The sequence below is a fragment of the Sinohyriopsis cumingii genome, chromosome 7, assembly GCF_028554795.1.
Source record: "Sinohyriopsis cumingii isolate HCF-2022 chromosome 7, ASM2855479v2, whole genome shotgun sequence".
NCBI classification, from domain to species: Eukaryota; Metazoa; Mollusca; class Bivalvia; order Unionida; family Unionidae; genus Sinohyriopsis; species Sinohyriopsis cumingii.
This window is the reverse complement of record NC_142967.1, coordinates 90,186,070-90,195,750: the sequence shown is the minus strand read 5'-3', so window position 1 is coordinate 90,195,750 and position 9,681 is coordinate 90,186,070.

Sequence of the window (9,681 nt, the reverse complement as noted above, 5' to 3'; positions counted from 1 at the left end):
TTGGGAGAAATTTATACAGCAGCAAAAGGAAGCAGAACAAGCTTTTCTCCTTCAGCAACAACAGCAAGAAGAAAAGGTAAGAAGGAAACAAGAAGAATCAGCAAAGAAACAAGGGTGTGAAAGTCAAACGGTCACGGTACTGTTAGACATTTTAGCAGAGTTAAGAAGTCTGAAACAAATGTATCAGACTTCTTTATTACGACCGAAGAGAAAAAGACCTTCCCGAGATAAACAACCCAACCCTGTCACTACGCCTGCCATACCACCCTTAGTGATTTCTACCCAATCATCATCGACACTACGCAGTCCAGAAGTAGGCCATGGCCGTGGCAAAGGCTTAAGGCAGTTAAAGTTGATTGCTTCCTAAGTTTGTTGCTTAAACCAACAAATACCCAAAAGGCCCTCTTCAGGGCCACCCATTTCTCTCGAAAAGAGATACTATTTTAATTGCCAACATCAATTAAAACTCAAAAACCCATTTTTACCCCTATGGTACGTGTGAATGTATGAGTGCATGAGTGTAGATTCTTATCCTAAAAATCAAAACCAAGAGACACATACTTTTTATGCTTGGTCTATTCTGGTACAAATTTTACAATCCAATTCACAGCACAACATAGCACTTTAAAAAGTTCTTAGGCTTCTTCTGTGTCTGTGTTCACTCTCTCTGTTTTTTAAATTTCTTCACTTTCACAGCTTTTTCCTCCACTTCTTTCTCACTTTCTCCCCTTCTCCTTTTCTTCTCATGTTTCTCTTTCTGCACCTGTCTGGGTTCTTCCTTGGGGGAGGCTACATCTTCTTCCTCTCCATAACCCATCTCTTCTTCTTCTTCTTTCTCCTGTTGTTTCTTATGGGCAATCTGAAGACCAATGTCCTTTTTCTTGACAATGATAACAGGTATCTTGACTTTTGTCTCTTCTAGCCCCTGTTTATTTTTTGACGGTCTGGACACTTTGAAGACCAATGCCCTTTCTTCTTATAGATATAGTAAGTATCTTGACTTTTATCTCGAAAGGAGGGTGAGTAGTCCGTCGACTTGTCTGAAGAACATTTTCTGATGACCGCTCGCAAAGCTCTGATCAAAAGTTCAATCTGTGTAGGCTCTTCCATCGTTCTGCTCGGTTTGAGAGTGAAATGAATATGGGAAGGAAAGACAAACACCCTTTTTATATACGCTGGTCTGCCATGGATATAAAGTGACCCATGGTGTCTAACATGTAGTCATTTGACTTTCGCAGTCAAGATGAAACGATCGAATCAATTCGAGAAGAAAGAAGAAGAACGTTAGAGGCAGAAACATGATTTATCGCCTCGTACAATAGCTGAAGTCCTGGCACAAATTCATGCCAGTGATTTTGAAGATGACATGAGTGAACCAGAATCCAGACCCAGCGATTCTACACCCAGTCAAACTTCACCATCCTTAGTAAACCCTGGAAATTACTATCACATTCGAGAGACGGAAAAGCACTCCTCTAGAAAATTTAGAACCACGGCTTACACTTACAGGGTGAAGTTTAAAGATTTTAAGACCGACATACCGCTGGAGAAAGCAGAGGGCTTCATCACCGAGGTGTGGGATTCTTTGTTAACCACACTGAAACACCAATGTCAAGCCAAAGAAGACGATCGCTTGAGACTTTCCATTCATCATGACAGTTTGAAGTCCCCTGTTTGGATTGAGTTTAGCAGCCCAGCAGAACTGTCACCTTCCAAAGTCATCGACAAGATACAACACGTGCAACAATCCAATGACCAATTTCACATCACCGATGGAAAAGCGACACTGTTCATGACTCACGTCTCTCTCCCCAAGGGACCGAACAACGCAGAAAAGTGTTATTGGTGGACGACCTTCGTAGCATTAAGCGTAGCCTCGTCCAATCAACAACCCTCAAGACCACATGTGTTTAGCCCGACCTATCGTGGTGAGACAAACGTAAGCCAACAAGAACGACACGGAAGAATGGAAACTATTCGACAATCGGACCGAGCCAAACAACTAAGTGTAGCAGAACTCCTGTTACAACAGGCCGGCCTGTCCAAAGATACACACTGTGGCATTCCTGAAATGCAAAATATACAAGATGACCTAGCTCCACGCTACACATTGAAATTGCACCCTCAAGAAGTGCGCGGGCCTCTGTTGTTTCGAGGCAAAGATTTTAAGGATGGAAAATACATTCACATCTATTATCATAATGAACATTTCGATAACATTACCAGTATCACTGGATTCCTGGGATACAGTTATTATTGTGAGAAATGTGACTATGGCTATAACAATCGAAAGCAACACAAGCATTGTGGATCGAAATGCTCAGGATGTTTCTCCTCTCAACCTTGTCTGGACGAAGGACAAGAACGAGTACATTTGCCCTGCTTGTCTGCGCACTTTTGTCAGCCTGCCTGTTACCAACAACATCTAACAACGCAAGGTTCACAGCAGAAATGTGCTTGTCAACTGCTGAGATTGTGTCCTACGTGCTGACAAGGTATACTTAGCAATAATGCCAAGGCACACGTATGTTCAGGAAAGAAAAAATGTCACATTTGTCACCAAATCGTGCACTGGGAACATCAATGCTACATTCAAAAATAGCAACCCCAAGAGGAAGATGACAAGAAGAAAGGGAATTTCATCTTTTTCGATTTTGAATGCATGCAAGAGACCGGCATTCACTTCCTAATTTCTGCGTGGCTCACCGAGCGTGCGAGAAGTGCATCCAAGAGCCTATCTTTAGTCATTGCCCTCACTGCAGCAAGATTCCTGGAGGACGTGAAAAAGTCTTTCGGGCACCGAACACGCTGGCTGAATTCGCTCAATGGATTTTAGACCTCATCGACGAGACGTAGAGCCAAGAGGACATCGAACGTTACGGAGATTTTCATCGCCATGCCACGGTGATGGCTCACAATTTCTCCGGATACGATGGACAGTTTCTTCTCAGATACTATACGGAACAAGGCACCGAGCGGCGTGACTTTGAACGGAACCAAAATTATTTCCATGCAAGTGGGACAAGTACAGTTTAAAGATTCGATGAGCTATTTGGCCATGCCTTTGAGTCGAATGCCTAAAACGTTTGGAATGATAGAAATGGCTAAAGGTTATTTTCCTCACTTTTTAAATACCGAAGCCAATCAACATGCTGTTCAACCCCACTTGCATGAGGCTAAAGACTACAACCCCGACAACATGCGTAGAAGCTTTCTACGCTTGGTACCAGGCTGATGCTTCGGACCCCTTCGACTTTCAGGAAGAAATGTTAAAGTATTGTCGTTCCGACGTGCACATTTTACGGCGTTGCTGTGGAAAATTTCAAGAACTGTTCATGGAACACGGAGGGGTCGATCCTTTGAAAGAAGCGCGCACCATTGCCAAAGCGTGTTCCTTAGTGTACAGACAACGATTCATGCCTGAAAACACCCTGGTGTCATCAGCCCTCAAACGACCAACTTTGTCAAACGTCAATACTCGGTCAAAACCCTACGCTGGTTCAATTATTTGTGCGACAAGGAAGACAATTGGATTCAGCATGCCTGCAACGGAGGGGGTGATAAGATCATCGGAACGTATTCGGTGGATGGTTGGGACTTTGAAAACCCCAAGACCGTGTACGAGTTTAACGGCTGCTTATTTCACAGATGTCCCCTCTGCTACCCTCGACGTGACACTAAAAATCAGTTTTTACAATGAACCATGGAAGACTTGTACCAGGCCACTTGTCAGTGACGCTTGAAGTTAGAACAGCAAGGATACCAAGTGGTGGAAATGTGGGAACACGAGTACGATCACCGTTTGAAAACCGATCCCGGGTTTAAATGCATCGTAGAATGTTACAAGTTGATGGACCCCCTGAACCCTAGGGACAGTTTGTATGGAGGAAGGACAAATGCCACCTGTTTTCTGTACCACGCTGATGAAGAGAAAGGAGAAGAAATCAAATACTTTGACGTGTGTTCGCTGTATCCTTACGTGTGCAAATATTGTCGCTTTCTTGCAGGGCACCCGCAATTGCTAACGGAACACATCGACCTGGACCACATTCGACAATACGAAGGTTTGATCAAGTGCAAAGTCTTGCTTCCCACCAACTTGTACCATCCCGTGTTACCTCACCATTGTCAAGGCAAGCTGATGTTTCCCTTGTGTCGTACTTGCGCCGAAACGTGCAACCAAGACCAGTCTTGTCAGCACACCCAGGAAGAACGCGCCTTGAGGGGAACGTGGGTTAGCGTGGAATTGTTCAAAGCTCTGGACATGGGATACCAACTGTTAGAAGTTTACGAAATTTACCACTTTCCCTAGACACAACAATACCACAAGGGTGACCCAACTCAGAAAAGCATTTCCGCAGACTATGTGGATGCCTTTTTGAAACTTAAACAAGAAGCCAGCGGCTATACTTCTTGGTGTCACACTCCCGAAGACCAAAATACATTCAAAGAGAAATACTGGGAGCAGGAAGGCATGGCATGAGACCACATCTAGAAAAACGAAGGCAGGCGATCGTTTGCCAAAGTGATGTTAAATTGCTTGTGGGGCAAAATGGCACATCGACCGTATTTGCCCAAGACGGAATATTTGACAGAACGTTCCCGCTACTGCCAGATGATTCACGAGAAAACCAAATACATGGAACTGTAACAAGATAACCGGGTGGGATATTTCGGATTGACAACAGAACACGTTTTGACGACACATATATATATATATATATATATGGTTTAATGTGGTGATTTATATGAGCAGTAGATTATGAAGATGTGTGCGTATTTATAATCCAAATATTGGATCTATTTAACATAAAAACGCACAGTTTCAAAGATGGAAAAAAATACAAATAAATTAGTTCAGTAACACTAAAACACAGGATAAATGATTCACAAATGATTCAATAATGGAAAGATGAATATAGTTCACTCAGATAGTAAACGATGAAAGTTTTTTTTACACATAGTAAAAATGTATTCGCTCAGGTAGCGAAATTATGTCACTAAACACAAGAACGGATATACCATCTATCCTTCCAGTCCTGAATGATACACTGGGTCTTACTAACCCAAAATTAGCCTATAGCTAATAAAATACATGTATGGAGATACACTCCGTTACCCGTGCACCATATCCGCTCCAAAGCTCCTACGAATCAATTTCACAACTGCTATAGACTCCGGACCCTCGGAATACTATGATCACTCGGAACATTAGACCCTCCGGACACTTTAAATATTAGACCCTCCGGACACCCTGGTCCTTTGACGGCTCTACAGCTGGGTCGCCTTAGTCACTCTTGACATTAGACACTCCGGACGCTAGACATTAGACACTCCGGCACCTTAAACGCTCCGGACAAACGGACGTTTCTACACTCGGACAACACCGGACACCCCGGATATTCCTACCCTCAAACACCGGACACCCCGGATATTCCTACCCTCAAAACAGCTGAAAATATACTCGATACAGTGTACTAAACTTGATACAGACATAACGTAAGGACGTTATACATAGTAAGTTATAAAGATTATATTATTATGGCAATTACAAAAACAGAGGTTCAATAGTAAACCTAACCTGCTCGATAAGACAATAGTAAAGAATTTTTTTTTAAAAAGTGTAGCTTTACATTACCAATATAAATCCTGTACTACGTCGCAATAAGAATAAAAGAAATGCACGCATTATGCTGTATAAAGAAAACTATATAACAAACATGCAAAGGTAAATATGGTAATACACTAGTTACCACTTAAAACCGAAAAATTACCTTCCCCTACAGCTGGAGTTGTGCGAATCCTTTAAGCAGGCCGCTTGCTGACAAAACCATTAGTATTGTAAAGACCCTTTACATGCAATAACGTATTTATACCTTTAGACTTTTCGTTTTGCCGTATCGAAAACACCTTGCACGTGTGGCATAGGACGAATCGTACTCACGTTGTACAGCGAAAAAGAAACGAAACCCGAGTACATGTATTTAATGAACAACATTTACACCATTCCGTGACAGGAACACGTGGACGTCGTTCGCGAGGATTTGATCTCTTAGTCAATTACGAAGAAGATCTGGACTTTGTACAAGCCGACGAATTTGGAAATGTCATCATTGCGGCCTACGTGACAGCCCATGCTCGATTAAAAGTATACAAAGCTTTAGAACTGTTAGGGGATCGTGTCCTGTACTTTGACACGGACAGTTGCATTTACATCGATCGCCCGGGTCAACGTCACCCTGACATCGAAGGAGACCGTTTAGGATCCTGGACAGACGAGCACCCCAACGAGAATATTTTAAGTTTCGCTCTTGTCGGTCCTAAAAATTACAGCTACGAATACCGGGACAAACAAGGAGAAGTGCACACGGAGTGTAAAGTGAAAGGATTGACTCTCAATTATCACACCAGTCGAGTGGTAAACTTTGGCGTATTGAAAGAAGCCTTGCAGTTTGGAGAGGATGAAAACTTTAAAATGACCTCCTACCAGCCTAATAAGATTGTACTTTTACCCACTCACCAAATCGTCAGTCGACCTTTGAAAAAAGTCTATCAAATCGTGTACCAGAAGCGAGTGCGTCTTCCCAACCACTTCACGTTGCCGTATGAACATGCTGCTATAAAAAATTGGTTGTAAGAGGATAGCCACCAACCAGAAGGATAACTTCGCCACAGCAAGAATCGAGTGAGAGAACCAATGAGAACTCCAAGCTGAAACCCTACCATTTCCCGGTCTTCTTGCCTGAATATTGTGATTGTGCCCGTCGATTGGAAACATTTCAAAAATGGCCTACGGATAGGGAAGGATTACCTACTTCAAGTGTTTTAGCTAGAACAGGATTTGTCTACTTGGGACCTGAGACTGGATTGGGATACGAAGTACAGTGTTTCAGTTGCGGTCTGAAGTTACCAATGGATCTATGTATGTATAAAGATTCAGCTATTCTGGAACATACTAGACTGTCTCCGCACTGTCCTTACCTTTCTGTGGCCTTTCCACCCATCATACTACGGTACAATTATGAAGGTACCTTAGAGAAGGTAGTACCGTTGTCCAGGAAGAAAAAAAAGGAAGACTTCTAAAACTAGACATAAAAAGCGTGAGACTTCATTGTGACCAAGCGAACAAGATGAATACTTTCAGAGAAACACAAAACAAGTTCAGACAGACACAATTCAAATTTGGGGTCTCTGAAGTGGAATGCGATACTGAGCCTTGCGATGTGAGCGATGCTGTACGCTGTGACCTCAGCGATGCAGTAAAGCATCATGGGAACTTTGTTCTCGCTACTACTAACACTACCCCTATCATGGAAAGTGATGCTGTGCGTGTCAAACCTGATGGATGCGAAAGCGATGCCATCCGTCATCGTGGACACTTTGCTAGGTTTCATTGTGAATGTGGATGTCAACCATCACGTCTACCACCTACGGATGTCATCCAGCCCTGAGCAAACTCCTGTCGATGTCACCCTACCCTCATCGAAACGAACCTGTGAAAGACGAATATTCGTTCCCTGTGCGTTTTTCTGAATACTGAAACTTTGAAAATCGTTTTCAATGGTTCAAAGGAAAATGGCCTAAATATCTGGGAGGACCGACCCCCGAAGAATTAGCCAGAGCCGGATTTTTCTACTTGGGCGAAGGGGATAAAGTCAAGTGCTTCAGTTGCGGTGCGTCACTACACCAATGGGAACAACAAGATTCAGCCTACCTGGAACATGCTCGATGGTCTCCGAATTGTCACTACCTACCTTTAGTGGGACCAAGTCATTGAAGTAACCTACCATGTCGTTGAAGAAACCAGATTGGCTAGGAGTCAAATGTTGGACACCAGTGAGACCAGTATTTAAACCCCATTTAAAAAATGATATTGACTCATTACCTAAAGAACTGCAAGAGAAGATCTACAAGGAAGTTTGGCAGGGACTTGCCACAGCGAAATCTCTATATGTAACTGTAGAACTTTTGTGTCGAGAAATTCACAAGAGGAAAGTGAAAGAAGTCAACAAATGTGTTAGATTTCTCTGGATCAAGGGTGCGTTTATCCTATTATACCGCTTTAGACCGTTTACATTAGAAGATTTCATTGACATTCTTGGGCGTTACCCTGAATGGCACTGACCAGAAATTACTCACTATGTTGATTACTTTTGCTCTAGGAGAAGATTGTAAATACAATAATACTGACTGTCTTAATCATGGATACTTTACAAGAGAACATTCGTGTCTTGCCTGTGGAGTTGAGAGAACGCATTTACCGAGAGTTGGTCAAAATACAAGTGAAACGTAAAGAACATTTGCATCTGTTATGTCACCGGTGTTTGAACCACTGGTACCTGAATGCTATAAGAGGACTGATTCATGAGAAAGTGTTCCAGTGGTTAGACCTTGTTAAACACTTCGAGGTCGCGAATGATCTACATGTTCATGATTTTCGTTACTTCGAGATTCACCTACTGCAACGAATTGAGGAAGAAGAGTTGAAGGCTTACAAAAATATTTTACGCAACATTTGCTTAGTGGAAGAGGAAACTTCTGAACGAACTCTAAACTGTAGGTTAGTGTTTGGAGCATTTAGATTCCCAACTGGAGAACGAATATCTATGGGTAGAAAGTACATTTATTGCTTCCGAAAAAAGAGGGTATAAAAACAGGCTGTCATGCCAAGGCTTTTATCCAAAGTGATTCAACAGTTCCGTGGAAGGAACTCAATGACAGTATTCAAACCGTGGATGATTACCATCACTTATTACAAGAACTGTGTCCGTTAAATTTGAGTCGACAAGTGGTGTATGTCTTAGTGACTTGTTTTCTGGGATTTCGTTTACCAGCCGATTCCTTGTGGACTCTTTATGATCAGTACTTACCACCCAAATGGCTTTTAATGGTCACGAAAGACTCATGTTACTCAAAACCTTGTGTTTTCATCTGGATACTTCTCGACTCTACGGGAAAGAAAGATTCGTCAACCTTTAGCTACCGAAGACGTGTATGACGATGTGCGTGTAGCTCGTGACTTACACCCCCATTGGACAAATGTACGTGACTGGAAACAATGGGGTTTTGAGGCTTGGGCCCAAGAAGTGGCCCAGTATGCTCGAGAGTTGTGATCCTTCTATCTAGCGTCCAAGGAAAAAAGTCACTTTTCAACCTGTGTTGGTAACAGTACCAGAAGAACCCGTCACCGAGGACAGGACTGTCATGGACATTCCTGAAAGACCCTTTCGGGAGGACACTTGTGTGACATTACCCCCTGTAGAACCTGTCAGGACTGTCATGGACATTCCTGAAAGACCCTTTCGGGAGGACACTTGTGTGACATTACCCCCTGTAGAACCTGTCAGAACATTACCTAAAACATGTTGTACAGAGACCTGTTTCTATTCCACTTTGATCGTTTTTGTGTGCATTTTATCGTTGTACTTAAGCCTCTGGCTTTTATGTACTTTAGTATTTCGTGTTTATTTTTGAACCACCAAAATAAACGTGTTCTGAAAAAAGTATAAAAACTCTTGTCTTGTCTGTTTTCGTGTCACAAGTGACATTCCTGACAATATGGCTACCTCTACTGTCTCTGCTCCCTCTTCATTCACTTTCAAAGTCATCGACGAACACTTAGATCGTACCAGTTGGGAGGCTTTGTATCTTCGCCATCCCTTTAACATGCTCATTGCTGGA